The sequence below is a fragment of the Hylobates moloch genome, unplaced genomic scaffold, assembly GCF_009828535.3.
Source record: "Hylobates moloch isolate HMO894 unplaced genomic scaffold, HMol_V3 SCAFFOLD_13, whole genome shotgun sequence".
Taxonomy (NCBI): Eukaryota; Metazoa; Chordata; class Mammalia; order Primates; family Hylobatidae; genus Hylobates; species Hylobates moloch.
Window position 1 is genome coordinate 65,233,936 of NW_026652288.1, and position 16,983 is coordinate 65,250,918.

The 16,983-nt window shown below is 38.3% G+C and overlaps 1 pseudogene; it reads left to right on the forward strand.

Moving 5' to 3' along the window:
• The first annotated feature begins 530 nt into the window (after positions 1 to 530).
• LOC116480092 (eukaryotic translation initiation factor 3 subunit J-like) lies at positions 531 to 12,145 on the forward strand (annotated as a pseudogene).
• Positions 12,146 to 16,983: the final 4,838 nt, after the last annotated feature.

Genomic DNA, 16,983 nt, shown 5'->3' on the forward strand with positions numbered 1-16,983 from the left:
CATGAAGCTGAGCAGCTGGAATGGCTAGAGTGGGATACTGTTTTAACTATATTTGTGGATTCCAGCAGAGGGACTCAAGGACACTGGATTCTGGACCAGTGTTTGCTTCATTCTGCCTTCATAATCCACCCCTGGACCTCCCCTTCATGTGTTTGCACCTTTCATTGTCCAGACTCCATCACTATTTCTGGTTCCCTAAAGGCCATGTTTTAATTTCTTCCATCTTTATAGATACATACATACATCCCTTTCTCCTTCATTTATTTACTCTTTTGAAACTGATGCCCAAGAAAGTCATTACAAAGTTTAGGGGAGGCAACTGGATTAGATTTGTCATAAAAAGAGCACTCTGGGCTCTCAGGAATTCTCTTTCAGTCAAGATGGAGGAACCAGGACCAGATTTACCCTTATGCCTATACAGCTAGAAAACCAAACAAAATATATGAAACAATGGCCTTCACATATTAAATAAGATGTAGTGCAGGATTGTGATATATGATAGAAGGGAAACAATTGAGGTGAGCTCTGTAATGTCCCCAGGTTTCTGCCTGCAGGCTCTTTCTAAGCTGCAGCACAAGGAAGAGGAACCCAACTTGGCCCAACCATCATGCCGAAGTGAGGAGCAGAGATCAGAGTTTGGGGAGCCAAGGCATCATAGTACCAGAGACAGAGAGAGAAAGGGAGAGAGAGAGAGAGAACCAACAAGAGTACCCTAGAGAGATGTAGAGGAATATCCTCAAGTTTTTGGCTGAGTATAGATCTGTATATGCATGAGAAGCAGCAAAAAAAGCCACTAAAATGGTGTGGCAGAATAATTCCTAGACTTGAAAATAGCTTCTATTTCACCATCCAGAGTTAAAAGACCTTGTAATACACAGGAAATTGAATAGATTCCTCAGAAGGGTATTATTTTAGTAGTAGAGCTAAATTAACCCTAAAGACCCCTCGGAACTCACTCTAACAGAGTTGGAAAGCAAGACTCAAAAGGGTCAAAATCATTCCATGTAACTTAACTGTGTATCAAAAAATCCAACACTATTCAAAGGAATATAACAAAATCCAGCAATTAATAATGTAAATTTTGCAATATCTGGCATGGAGTCAAGACAAAGAATATTACTAGGAGTAAAGAAGGACTTAATAATAAAAGTGTCAATTCACCAAGAAGACATAAGAACCACAAATGTGTATATACTTAACACAGAGCTTCAAAACATATAAGGCAAAAATGATAAGACTGAAATGAGATATACACAGATCCACAATAACATTTGGAATCATCAACATTCCTCTCTCAGTAGCCGACAGAACAATATACAGACAAAAAAAGCCTGTATATGAATATTCATAGCAGCACTATTGCTAATAGACCAAAAGTGGAATCAAGCCAAATGTCCATTAGCTGATGAATGGGTAAACAAAATGCAGCATAATAAATAAAGCCACCATAAGCATTGACTTAGTGAATACTGAACCATTGCACCTAGGCAAAATATACGGTTACGTTCCTGTGAGCCTCTGGTCACAATATTTTTGTCAACCAATCAATAAATAATTTTTCTTTGCCTTTGTTTCTGTTTTAAAGACACCTTATTTAATATATATTGTTGATTCATTAACATCTAACTCACAGCCAACAGCACTATAACTCATGCCTCAATAAAGCTTATTTAAAACACGTATTTTCGCTGTAAGGCATATCACAGACTTCTTGTGCTGAGCAACACAAGATAGCACTTCAGCACTACACTTGGTGGAGGGCATTTTAAATAGCAAATTCACCAACAAAAAGCAAAAAAAAAAGCAAAAAAAATAAGTGCTATGGCTTGGATATTTGACTCCTTCAGACTTCATGTTGAAATCTGATCCCCAATATTGGAGATGGGGCCTCATGGGAGGTATTTGGATTATGGGGATGGATCCCTCATGAATGGTTTGGTACCATCTTTGTGGTAATGAGTGAGTTCTTGCTCTATTGGTTCCTGCAAGAGCTGGTTGTTAAAAAGAACCTAGCACCTTTTCTCTCTCTTGCTTCCTCTCTCACCATGTGATCTCTGCACATGCTGGCTGCCTTCGGCCTTCTGCCATGAGTGGAAGCAGCCTGAAGACCTCACTGGAAGCAGATGCTGGTGCAATGCTTCCTGTACAGCCTGAGAAACATGATCCAAATAAATCTCTTTTCTTTATAAATTACCCAGCCTCAGATATTCCTTCATAGCAACACTAGGTGGACCAGGACAACATGGCAATAAACAGACCACAAAAAGGACACTTGTTTACAGTATGACAGCTAAAACAAGACAGCTGGGTATCACTTTGTTTGACCTCAACTGGGAATATGCACATTGGGTAAATCCAATTTTTTGTTGTTCTGTTCATGTCCACAAATGACTGTGAAAACACTATGAGTGTTTATTTTTGGGATTACAAATAAATTTTAGCAAGTAGGCGAATTCACAAATATGGAATCTCTGAATGATGATGATTGACTATATATACATATGAAATATTATTAGGCCATAAAAAGGAATGAAGTTCTGACAATTGCCACAACATAGATGAACCTTGAAAATATTATGCTAAGCCAAAGAAGCCAGACACAAAAGGCCACACATTGCATGATTTCATTAGTATGAAATGTCCAGAATTGGCAAAGCCATAGAAATAGAAAGTAGATTAGATATTTCTATTTCTAATCTATTTTTATAACTCTAAAAAGAAATTTAATATTGTTTAGCAGTCACAATTGGAGCAAATGGGGAGTGACTGCTAAACAATATGAAATTTCTTTTTGGAGTTATAAAAATTTTCTGGAATTAGATAATGGTGATGAGTTATGCAATGTGAATATACTAATAATCCACTGGATTGTACACATTAAATGAGTGGATTGTATGATATTAAATTATATTTAATAAAAATAAAAAAATAAAAATTTTAAAAAGCAAGCATATAGAAGGCTTGAATAACATAATCAACAAACTTGACTTAATTGATATTTATAGCACATTCCACTCAACAGCAAAATACACATTCTTGTCACATGTACATGGAATATTCACTAATATAGATAATATTCTGGGCCACAAAACAAGCCTTTAAAAATGTAAAAGTATTGAAATCATACAATATATGTTCTTTGTCCATAACTCAATTAAACTAGAACTCAGTAGTAGAAAGATATCTGAAAATCCCCCAATATTTGGAAATCAAATAACGTAGTGCTAAATAACTCGAGTCAAATAGAAATTCATAAGATAAATTAGAAAATAGTTTTAGTTTAATGAAATAAAAACACAGCATCAGCTAAAATAATGCTTAGAGAGAAACTTGTAAAGACTAATATTAGGAAAGAAGAAATGCCTCTAAACTTTCAGCTTAAGAAACTAGAAAAAAAGAGTAAATTAAATCCAAAGCAAGCAGAAAGAAGACACTATATGAAAAGAGCAGAAATCAATGAAATTCAAAATAGAAAAGCAATAGAGAAAATCAATGAAACAAAAACTAGTTCTTTAAAAAAAAAATCAATAAAATTTGACAATCTTCCAGCAAGCCAGAAAAAGAAAAAAGAAAGAAGAAACAAATCACAAACATCAAGGATGTAACAGGAGATATCACTACATACCCTGCAGATACCAAAAGGATAATAAGGGAATACTATGAAAAATTCTACACACATAAGTTTGACAACTTAAATGAAATAGACCAGTGCCTTGAAAAGCACAAACTACCACAGCTTGTCCAATGTGAAATAGATAATTTGAATAGTGTTAACAATTAAAGAAATTGAGTTCATGATTACAAACCACCCAACAAAGAATACTCCAGCCCTAATTGTCTATTCTGCTGAATTCTATCAAACACTAAAGAAAGAAAGAAGACTAATTCTATGTAGTGTATTCCAGAAAATAAAAGAGAAGATACTCCCCAACTCATTTTTTAATATGAGTATTATCATGATACCAAAACCAGTTAAAGACATTACAAGAAAGGAAAACTACAGATCAATATTCCTACAGACCAATTTTCCTACATGCAAACATCTTCAACAAAATGCTAGCAAATGAAATCCAGTGGTATAAAAAGATAATATATTATGACAATTATAATAGAAACGCAAGGCTGGTTCAATGTTTAAAAATCAATATAATTTACCATATCAACAGATGAGGGGAAAAAACGCATAAGATCATTTCAACAAATGCAGCAAAAGCATTTGACACAAATCAACAGAGGCTCGTAATGCAAACTGTTAGCAAACTAGAAATAGAAGGGAAAGTCATCAACTCAATAAAGACCATCTTAGTTCTTTTGACCTAATTGATATTTACAGAATGTTCCACCCAACGGCAGAATATGCATTCTTATCAAGTGCACATAGAGCATTTACTACAACTACCTACATACCTACAGCTACCATCATTCTTAATGGCGAAAGACTGAATACTTTCCTTCTAAGATAAGGTATAAGGCAAGGCTGTCTGCTCTCACCACCTCTATTCAATGTTGTACTACAGACCCTAGCTAGTGCAATCAGGCAAGAAAAAGAAATTACATGCATACACATTGGAAAGAAAGAAATAAAACTGTCTCTATTCATAGATGTCATGATTGTCTACATAAAAAATGCCAACACACCTATAAAAAAGTCACTGAAACTAAAAAGTGAATTAGCACCTGTGCAAGATACATGTCAATATGAAAAAATCAATTCCATTTCTATATGCTATGAATACATAATTAGAAATTAAAATGAAAATATTATTTACATTAACATTAAAAAATAATGACACTTATAAGTAAGTTATATAACAAAATACATGAAAGATCTGTATGCTGAAAACTCAAAACATTGAGAAAAATCAAAGACCTAATAAAAGAAGGGTATACCGTGTTCATGGTTTGGAAGTCTTACTCTTGTTACAATGTCAGTTCTCCTTGAATTGATCCATGGATTCCACAGATTCAATGCAATCTCAATCAAAATTCTGGGAGGCTTTTTTTTTTAAAGAAATGGACAAATTTAGCTGAGCTTGACGGCATGCCCCTATTGTCCCACTTACTCAGGAGGCTGAGCTAGGTGGATGGCTTGAGCCCAGGTGTTAGAGACTGGACAACATCATGAGATCCAATTTCTAAAAAAGAAAGAAGGAAGGAAATAAATAAATATATGAATAAATAAATAAATTGACAAGTTGATCCTCAAATGTATATGGAAATGCAAAGGACCTAGAATGGCCAAAACAAAAAGCAAAAACAAAAGTGAAAAACTAACGCCACCTGATTTCAAGATTTACTATAATGCTAAAATAATCAAGAAAGTAAGGTATAGACATACAGATCAATTAAGCAAAATAGAAAGTCCGGAAGCAGACTCACATATATATGGTGAATTGGTCTTCAATGAATGAGCCAAAACATATCAATATGGGAAAGGAGGGACTCTTCAATAATGGTGCCAGATCAACTAGGTATTCATATGCAAAAGAAGTACCTTGACCTTTACTTCACATTTTAAACAAAAATTAACTTGTTAGAGTAAATGTTAGAGTTAAAACTACGAAAGTTCTAGAAGAAATTATGGGAGAAGACCTTCATGGCCTTCTATTAAGCTGTCTTCTTTGACAGAACACAAAAAGGCATAAACCATAAAAGCAATAAATTGAACTTCACCAAAATTAAAAACTTTTTCTTTTCCAAAGAAAAGAAAAGAAAAGAAAAGTGAAAAGGTGAGCTGCAGTGTGGGAGAAAATATTTACAAAACATATATGACAAATGTCTGTATACATAATCTATAAAGAACATGTACAACTAAATACTAATCAAACTACCTGATTAAAAATTGTACAAAAGATTTGAATAGATCAAAAAAATATACAAATGACCAAGAAGTACATGAGAAGATTATCAACATCATTAATCATTAGGGAAATGTAAATTAAAACTACAATGAGATACTAGCACACACTCATAATTGACAAATGACTGACAATACCAACTGTGGTGAGAATGTGAAGTAACTGAAACTCCTAGATGTTGCTGATGTGAATACAAAATGATAGAACCAGTTTGGTAGTTTTTAATAAGTTAGATATACAACTATGATTATGATATGACCCAGCAATCCTACTTGTAGATATTTACCCAAGAGAAAAGAACATTTATATTCAAAAAAACCCTTTTACTTTAATGTTATAGGAGCCTTCTATATAATAGCCTTAAACTGGAAACAATCCAAATGTCAATTAATTTCTGAATAGGTAAACACATTGTGGTATGTCAATATGATGGAATACTAGTCAGCAGGAGAAAGGGAATGAACAACTGATATACACAACACAGATGAATCTCAAAAGCATTATGCTAAGTAAAAGAAGTTGGACAACAAAGACTTCATACAATATGATTTCAATTATATGAAGTTCTAGAAAAGTGAAAACTGAACTGTTCCAAAGCGGATAAGTGGTTGCCAGAGGCAGGTGTGGAAGGAGTCTCGAGATTACCTGCAAAGGAACATTAAGAAACTTTTTTTGGTGTCATAGAAATATTCTACACTCTTGATTGTGGTGATGGTGGTGGTTATACAACTGTACACATTTGTCAAAACTCACAGATCATACATACAAAATTGGGGAGCTTTATTATATATAAATTATATCTCAATAAATCTGATTTTAAAAGACAGAAGGAGAGAGGCCCTCTGGTTGGCACAAAGAGGATGGGTTGGTGAGTGTGATCAAGACTAAAGGCCTAGATGTTAATTATTTAGAGACAAAAGCTAGAATATTCAAAAAGAAATTTGAATGAGAAATGAGGGGAAAGCACAAGAAGACCAAAAAGGGAAAAAACAGAAGCACAGAAACAGATGAGCTTCCTGAGCACAGATTTGTGTCCTAAGATAACTTGGAGACAAGGCACAGATTGGCATGACAGACACTCCCTGGGTACACAGGCCCCTGTTCCTTCTTCTGCCCTACTTTGGTCTCACTTGAATGTTGCACCAAGCAACTCAGGCTAATTCCAAGGTAGGCTCGTGCTAACACCACTGCTTCGGTTTGCCACATGCATTTTTAGTACTCCCTGAAGATTGCTTCTACTGTTGGTAGAATTTGGTAGAATTCTAAGTTACCTTCTGAGGCTGGAACGCCCAGAGGCCACTTGTTTACTCTTTTGGTTGGTGAGCCCATATTCCTGCTGGGCACTCACCCAGTGGCCATTTCTTATGTTCACATAATTCCACCTTGGTCAGGTGGTCCCATGCAATATAGGGAACTTATATTCTTTATCTGAAATTTACATTTAACCGGTTTTTTCTGTATTTTTACTTGCTAAATTTGACAACCTTATACCTGAGGGCTTCCCCCAAGATTCTGCCTCTGCCTATTGTCCCTCCTAAGTAATCCCTGAGACACTGTTTACCCCGAATCTTATCACCTAGGGTTAATAGTGGAAATATGTTTACCCATCAAGAAACAAAAACAGCCTGCCCAACAACTGGAAGAGAGGGATTGTACTCTCAAGATTCAGGCTAGCCAGAAGAATGGAAGTATCTTTTTCTTAAACACCTATTTTCTCAACCACAGGTAATAAAAAACTGCTTTGTCCTGTCTCCTCACCACGGAGCAAAAGGATATTTCCTTTTGCATGTTTAGATATAAAGATTAAGTTCTTGCCTTAAACTAGTAGCAATAAGTTAAAGATGTAACCAACATAACCTAAGATTGTTTTACTTCTTTTTCAAGTTATTTTACCTACATTTTGTATGGAAAGGTCTTAAGAAACCTATTTTTTTTTCCAAGTGTGTCAGAGTTTACATTGAAAGTAATTTCATACTAAAGGAAAACAACGTGAATCATGGCATTTGGTGCAAAGATTAAGAATTCTTTATTGCCTGCATAGTGCTCTAAAATGTCTTATGAATAAGGCAATATTTTCAATCTTCAGCTGAATCAGCTTTATTATTTGAAATCTGTGATCTTATACTTGTAATGTATTTTGAGCACATTTTTCATCCTCATTAATAATGAAAATGAGATTGTTAATGAAGCTAAATGACATGGCTGGGGTTACATTAAGTTGATTGTTACAGAGTTCCTGAGTCAGAAATTCTTGCTCCCTTTTCTCTCCGTGCAATTGGTGATGAGAAATCTATCTATAATCTGATATATTACAATTATAATCCATCTTACAATCTATTATAATTATCTTTTATATTCTGGTTCTCCATTTTTTTCTCTTATGATCCATAAATTAAGAACATATACTTATGACTTAAATATTTAAGAATTGGATAGAAGTATTCATCCATAAATTTTTCTCCCCCAAAAAGCCACAATCCATAGCCCCAAACCACATTAGTAATGCCTATATGTGTAAATATGATTCTTGTGTATTAAATACATATATGTGTATATCATGTTAAGATACACACAGTTGGCATATATTATATACTGCCAGGTGGGTACATATGATTGGAGGAAAAGACTGTTGTCTCTCTGCACTCCATTTTCCTTTGCCCCACTGTATCACTTAGGGATGCAACCTCTTTGCTTCAAGTTATTATAGCAGAAAAAAAGGCCATGCCTTTTAAAAGCATAGGTGCTGAGAGGCTCAGGGCATAAAGAAGACCTAATGAGGAGACAGTCTTCCCTTTGACCCTTAATTCCTCCAAAGGTTCACAGGTTAGTGGGATAGGGAAAGGAAGACAATTAGAGGGGAGGCAAACGGAGGTTAGCTAAACTCCGATGTGACCTGAGAAACGGTCCCACATTGTTGCTTCCTCCCCTAGGCTAAAACCCTGCGAAGGAGGTAAGGAGCAGGGTAAGAAAAATACCAGATAAAAGGAGAGGATCTGAGCGTGGTGAGCATCTATACTCTCTTGTCCCTCTACCCCAACCTCAAAGGGGTGGCAGTCAGAACCAGAGTCCCCTGAAATCTTCATGTGCGTGCTGGAGCAGCAGGGTTCAGGGCCCCAGGCAGCCTCGTGGAGCTGCTTGTGCCCTGGGCTGCAGCTCTGAGAGCGCTGAACCCTTGGAGCCTGCTGCCTCTCTGTGTGAACAATCAAAGACCAGACAGCAATAAGGATGCCTCAGTCTTCACCAACTTGGATGGATCATGACCCAGACCAGACACCCCCCTCCGCCCACTGCCTGGGCACACAGCTCTTCTCCAGCAACTTAGAAGGGAGGAGAAACCCTCCTTGACTGAGATTGTTTCTTCATAAAATGTGTTAAAGTTTGTTCTCATGAGACTAAATAAAGTGATATATTTTATACCACTAAGTTTGTGGTCTGAAATACCCTATACACACACATATACGTATACACAATGTCCATATATATAATTTTTATTTATACCTTATATGTAATTTTTTACCTATACTTATAATTTTTTATTTATACCTATGTGGTATATATTTTATATCTTTGAGTTATGTGCATCCTCTATTTTATGTTTCTGGTTTGTTTTAGGGAATTTGCTTGGGAAGTGGACAATAAGAAGGGTAGGCTTTTGTTATCTGTGATGGGGACTTGAAAGGGTACACAAAAAACTTAGTATTTTAGTGGTTAAGATAAGGAAAATGAAAAGAAATTGTGTGGGTGTGTGTGGTACATATATGTGCATAGATGGATACGTAGATATACAGGTAGGTAGGTAGATATGCAGCTGCCATCTCTCTGCCTACAGCAGTTGTTTTCCTGATGCAGAAAAACCAGAGTGCCATGACAGCCTCCACATAAACTTGAATAACGTTATCTCCTGGGTTCTCCAATCCATGTCACCAGTCTTAGCTATGTGGTTCATCTCGTGGCCTCTTGCACTCTCACCAAAGATGGGTAGAATTCCTGCTTTAATTCTGGTGCTGGATTGTGCTTTTTAAGATAATTAGATGGTGAATAGGGAACACGTTGACTTAATTTGGCCCAGCAAGACTTTTTCTCTATTAATGAGGGCAGCATGAATAAATGAAAGACTCTTTCTGCAATAACCTGTCAAAGACTCTTTTTCAGATAAAGCATTGGTCGTAGGTTTTTATTTTCAGGAAGAAGGAAAAGAATTACACTTATTTATAAAATAATGAAAGAAAAAAGAAAAAGGTTTTTGGTGTCTCTTCATGAATCACTTAAACAAACAAACAAAAAAACAGAGAGATTTGTGAATAGCAACCTACATGGAGAATTTGCTTATGGGAGGGGCAAAATGGTGCAGTGACTGAAGCAAAGATCCTGGAGACAGGGGCATGGGCTCAGATCCCAGCTGTGTCTCTCACTAGCTGGTGTTTAGCTTCTGTGCCTCAGTTATCCCACCTGTAAAGTGGGATTAAAACAGTTATCTATCTGATGGAATTGTTGTGAGAATTAAATGGCAATCTGTAAAGAACCTAGATTAGTAAACACTATGTGTGTTGCTTTGTGTCATTGTTATTTATTTGAAAAGTGTAGTAGTCCGTTCTCTCATTGCTTTGAAGAACTACCTGAGACTAGGTAGTTTATAAAGGTAAGAGGTTTAATTGACTCACAGTTCCACAGGTTGTAAAGGAAGCATGGCTGGGTAGGCCTCAGGAAACTTACAATCATGGCGGAAGGTGAAGGGGAAGCAGGCACAAGCATGGCCGGAGAAAGAAGAAGAAAGTGAAGTGGAAGGCGCTACACACTTTTAAACAACCAGATCTCCTGAAAACTCTATCATGAGGCAGCCCTAAGGGGATGTGGTAAACCATTGGAAACCATACCCATAATCCAATCACTTCCCATCACACCCCACCTCCAACACTGGGGATTACATCTCAACATGAGATTTGGGTGGGAGTACAGAGCCAAACCATATCAAAAAGTGTAGTGTGCTGAGGGTAACCACCAGTTTACCCTTCTCCATATATGACAGAATTAGAGGAAATAACCTAGAAAGCAATGTAAAGGACTTAGGTTAGAAATAAGAAAGAACTGGAAAGCTGTTTTTTAAGTTCTGGAATGGTCTACCCAAGAAGTTGTAAGTGCTTAAAAAACAAAGCAGGAGAGTTAGTTACTCATTTGACCAGAATAGTTTGGGTGCAAATCTGTTATACTAGAGCCATTTCAGAATAAGCACCTACCTTCTTGATCTGATGGCTTAGAATTTCACTCAGTTCTCACACTGGGTGACTTTAAATTATCTACGTCACTGTTGACCATGGTGGATAATTGTCATTTTCCTAAATGTACATTTGTTCTGGTGGTCAACTACTGCATATTAAATCCCTAGAGAAGAGGCGTGCACTACAGTCAGAGTTGCTTGAACATTTAAGATGATAAAGATTGAGCAAACCCAGTGACTCACCTTCGCCGCGCTAACTCCTCGCTAGCTCTCCCCCTCAATACACGCTCACACCCTCCTCAAGATGGCGGCGGCGGCGGCGGCGAGAGACTGCGACTCTCGAGAGGCGGACGCATTCTCCGTGGAAGACCCCCTGCAGAAGGAGTGGGGCGGCGGCACTGCTGGCGGGGACTGCTGGGAAGGCGAGGACTAGGACGAGGGCGTCAAGGATAACTGGGATGACGATGATGACGTAAAAAAAGAAGCAGCAGAAGTAAAACCAGAGGTAAAAAGTTCAGAAAAGAAAAAAACGGCAGAGAAGATAAAAGAGAAAGAACGGCAACAGAAGAAAAGGCAAGAAGAAATTAAAAAGAGGTTGAAAGAACCTGAAGAACCTAATAAAGTGCTAACACCAGAAGAACAATTAGCAGATAAACTGGGGCTAAATAAATTACAGGAAGAGTCAGACCTCGAATTAGCAAAGGAAACTTTTGGTGTTAATAATACAGTTTATGGAATAGATGCTATGAACCCATCTTCAAGAGATGATTTTACAGAGTTTGGAAAGTTACTAAAAGATAAAATTACACAAAATGAAAAGTCACTATATGATGTCCTCTTTTTTTTGGAAATCTTAGTTCGAGATGTGTGTATTTCATTGGAAATTGATGACTTGAAAAAGATTACCAGTTCACTGACTGTACTTTGCAGTAAAAACAGAAGCAAGAAAAGCCAAAAAGAAGAAGAAAGGTGTGGTTCTTGGAGGGGGATAAAAGCCACCATGAAAGATGATCTGGCAGATTATGGTGGTTATGATGGAGGATATGTACAAGACTATGAAGACTTCATGTGACATTTTATCTTTTCCTGGTGTTTTTTTGTTTGTTTTTGTTTTTGTTTTCTTTTGAGACGGAGTCTTGCTCTGTCGCCCAGGCTGGAGTGCAGTGGCGTGATCTCGGCTCACTGCGACCTCTGCCTCCCGGGTTCAAGCAATTCTCTGTCTCAGCCTCCCGTCCTGGTGTCATCTTTATGTTGCCCATAATCCCTTGAACATGTAGTACAACTTCCTTTCCTTTCAGTTCCACCAAATGCTACAATTAGAAGTGCAGTAGTATCTTTTGTGCTGGTTATTTAACCCCTCAACACTTAGGTGCTAATGTGCAAATGAAGGAACTTGGATCTTGCTGCCAAAGGGTTAAAATTGGGAACCTCAGCTGCTACTAAATCATAGTTCAAAACGAACCTAATAATGTTGTCATTTTGCTGTCTGATTTCACAGCAGCAGTCACTGAATTGGAAATAAAAGGTTGCAACATGACAAAAAAAATTGTGTAGTATTTACCAGCACCATTCAGTAATACAGCCTTAACCATACCTCCTTGAACTACTTCATAACTTGTCAAGAAAACCAGCTGGCAGCAAGGGCATGTGACGTGTACCTAGTATTAAAATTGCTTTGTCTTAAAATTGAACATAAGGATATGAAAAATACATTGTGAAGAAGACTGCTTATCTCAGAGTGAAGATACTGTGGCTGATATCTTCACTCTATAGTTTTTATATCGAACTATAGCACTAGTTGGATATAAAATTAAAATGGCCAAAACCCTCCAACTTTGAAGCTAAAGGAGGTAAACCTCTGTATTATTGCATTACATGTTGTGGAATCTCTTGAGTGCAGACTGTCTAGTAATTTATCAGGCTATTTCTACTGATGAAGTGCTTCAGATGGGGGAGGGAAACTCTTTCCCTGTTTTCATTTGCCTGATTTAAGTGTCTGAGAAACAAATCTTTGTTCTCTTAGGCCACAATGGAACAACTTTACCAGGATTTTGGCATTTCCTTTCCTTTATAAAACGTGCTCAGCACACTGCACCAGTTAACTGCAGTTTGGTAAATTGTTATGTTAACAATTATGACATCTGCAATGTTTTATAAAGCAACTAATTTAATAAAATCACTATTGTGAGGACTTAATAAAAGATGATAATGATTTACAAACAGCGTTTTAACACTCGTTTTAACTGTTCAGAATAACCTACTATGCAAGTTGATGCTATCAAACAAAATAGAAAGTTTCTTAAGGTTTTCCCAGACTCAGTTGTATGACTTGATACATGTTCTTTAGTTGCTTGAAAAAAGGTCAAGACACAATACAGAACGATTAAAATAAACTTTAAAAACTAGGTTCCTGGGACCATATGTGAGCTGCTAGTATTTTGCCACCAGGAACCAAAAACTATCTATGGCCAGCTGATCTTTTGGCCATTACTAATCCAAAAGATACTTCGAAATAAGCAGAATAAAGGATTTTGCATCATGGGGCCTGATTAATTTTACAGGTAACTCTTGCCTAAAGATCAATATAGACACTTGCAAACAAGACTAGACAATCTATAAGAGAGTCATATTTGACTGCAGTATTGTCATCATAGGAAGAGTAATAGTGCTTTTGGTGTATATTACAGTCAGAGTTGAAAGGACCTTAACAATGATCAAGGGTAATCCCTTCCCGTCATTTTTCAGATGGCAAAACTGAGAGATTTCAAGAGTTTAAAATCTTTATTTAAAGCCCAACAGCTTGCTAGTAGCAGAGCTGGGATAGGAATTCAGATCCCCTGCCTAGACCTTCAACTTCAACTCGTCCCATCTCTCTCTCACCACCCCAGACACCATTGTCCTCATTCAGTTCTCCTGGCCAGCCAGGCTTGATCCCACCTCAGGCCTGGGCATTTGTTTCCTCTACCTGGCCCCCTCTCTACTCCTGTGGCTTCTCCTGGCAGGTGTTACGTCAATTATGATGCTTTATAGAGGTTCGTTCTAAAATCCACCAGTCACTGTCTATCATATCACTCTGTTTAATTTTCTTCTCAACATTTATGGATATCTGAAATTATCATCTTTATTAACTATTATTTCTCTAGTATCTTCCTTCCATTTACAGGTAACCTTCAGGAGAGCTGGAGCTTTACCTGTCTTGTTCTCTGCTGTATTTTCTGCTTCTAGAATGATGTCTGGTACAGTGTACATGCTCCATGAATACTGTTAAATGCATAAAGGAAGAAAAAGAGAGTTTTAAGAGTTGCTCTGTTTATCTGTATCTTCTGATTATCCTGGACTTCCATCGTAATGTAGCACATTAATACTAACTACTATTTGTTGAGGATGTGCTATATTTTCAAATGTTATGTTAGGCCTTTTACAAATCTTACCTCATTGTCTTCACAACAACCCTAGGTGGAAGGCATAGTTACCCCAGTTTTACTGATGCAAAAGTTGAGGCTGAGAGAATTTAAGTGGCTCAAGCATCTGGCAAAGCCACATCCAGATCCATACTTTTCCAACTTGAAAGTAATCACGTCTAAGATTTGCAACCTCCTGTATTTATTATATCTCTTCCCAGGTGTTCAATATCAGGGCAGTATCAGTAAACACAATTATAGAACACTTACCAGATTGTAAGTGCTCAGAATGGGTTTAATTTCACATTAATAATGAAGCAGTCAGTTGGAAGTACAAAGATGCTCATAATTGCATTGATCTGTGAATGTTCAAGAGAGCATGGCATCTTCACCTGTTTAGGGTTTGATTTATTGGTTGTCTCTGCTAGGGCTCATGACAGGAGAGGGGACCTAGAGTGTTCTGTAAAAAGAAAGCTGTCGGCTGTGGGCTGAGTGCTCAGGAGGGGCCAATGTCAAGTTTGGGGTTCAGCCTGCCCTTGTGCGGGAGGCCTCCACCTGAAGGAGATGGGGTTGGGGTTTCTTCATTCAGGCAGTGAATTAGGATCTTAAGAATTGAAAACAGGACCCATAGCCCTCATCTTGTTCTCTGTCCTGATATGAATGACTAACTGCCCTCAGCTCCCCAATCTGTAAATGTGGAGTGCTATGTAAATGCTGACTGACAACCATGTTGGAAAACGGTTTAGTGTCATTTGGGGCTGGCAGCCTTTTGTGGCGGGCTATTTTCAAGGCTACTGTAACTTTCTACCTTGATTCTTACATCTTCACTATTATGGGAGAAGGGAGGTGGGACACCAGAAGAAGGTCACACAGCTGTTCACTACAAGTCTGAGGATATTTCTAGTCTACCCAGAGAGCACCAGACAGAGAAGGTTCAGGAGTGGGGTCACTGGTCTAGTCGGCTGATCCTAATCCTGGCCCTGGTCACATGTCCTCCATGGACATTGTCTCCTGCCTCCTGCCCCAGTGCCTCAGTCCTTTAAAATGCATTCCTGCCACCCTTCCTGCTAGCCTATCCCCTGGAGTTCTATCACAACAGCCCACTTTCATTACTGAAGCTTGCAGTCTATAGACTGCTGGGGCATCCCTGAGCAGTGGGTTGCATGTGAAAAAAATAAAACTGGATTTTAAAATATGTTAATGGCAAAAGGAAAGAATACTACTTGGACATTAGATGTAAAGTGGAAGGGGTGAAATTTTTTCTTTAGCAGGCTACTTGGCAGCTTCAGGTTAGCAATATGGCGGAAGAAAGTAGACCATGAAGTTTTAATGAGATGTTGTGGCTTTTATGAGGGAAAACAGAAAAGGCCTGGGAGGAAAGCAGGATATGCTCACTGAGGCTGGGGGTTCACCTAAGAGGAGTGTGTAGGATTGGAAAAGAGGGGGCTGGTTTAGGGAATTTCAGCTGCCAGAATCCTGGGGTGCCAGGGGAGAGTGGGTATCTTTCAAAGTCAAGGGACAGGCACGGAGCTCAGATGGGAAAGGACTCAGCTGTTTTAACGTAGATTTCCAGTGATCAGGGCTGGGAAGGATTGGCAGATTTTAAGGCTGGTAAGCAGAACACCTGCACCTTGAATGACAAATCAGTCATGTGGCTCAAAGAAGCAGCACAAACAAAGCAAGCTGTTCCTAGGGCTGGCTGAGCCATTACCAAGGTCAGAGGAAGCCTTAACTGTGAACATGGCACACTGAGCTCTGATGTGGCAAAGGACTGAAGTCAGGGTGAAGTGGTGTCCAGGCTAGGGCACGCCATGTAGACACAGGTGTGGGGGATAGGGAAAAAAGCAGAGGTTCCTAAATCCAGATGCCTACAGGAAAGAAAGGGAGTCTACATAAGCCTCCAGAGGAGCTTGAACAATAAATCACATCTTCTAAGGCTACTGTAACTTTCTGTCTTGATTCCAGAGGAGCTTGAACAGTAAATCAGATCTTTGCCATACTTTGGGCTGATTCCCATTCTACCCTGGTTAGAGCTAACCTCTGATTGGGCTGCCTAAAGAGAAAAGCGAACAGCTAGCTTGATTGAAGAAGCCCTTAATATAATAGTGGAGATAATGTTTCTCATCAATGTTTCACTTCATCATAGGGCTGGAGCTAGAAGCAGGCAGCTAACTAACTGGAAGGGATCAAAGGGGGTTGGTTCAGAACAGACTGGGATGGTTTGCGTTTATGCCAAGTTGTCAGAGTAACTGAGGCTGTGGACCCATTACCCACCCAACCACTCCTGTACTCAAGATTGCCAATGCTGGGGCTTTGTTACAGGGGAAAAGCCCATGGGAAAAATAAGAGGAGAGAACTAGATACTGTTCACCTTAAACCTAAATTCCAACCCACATGGGCTGGCAATCAAGGCAGTAGTCTGAGATCAATGACCTGTACTGGGTCTAGAAAAAGCAGATGTTTAGGAGGCAAGGCATCTGTCGGGAGACACAAAGATGGGGCTCCACCT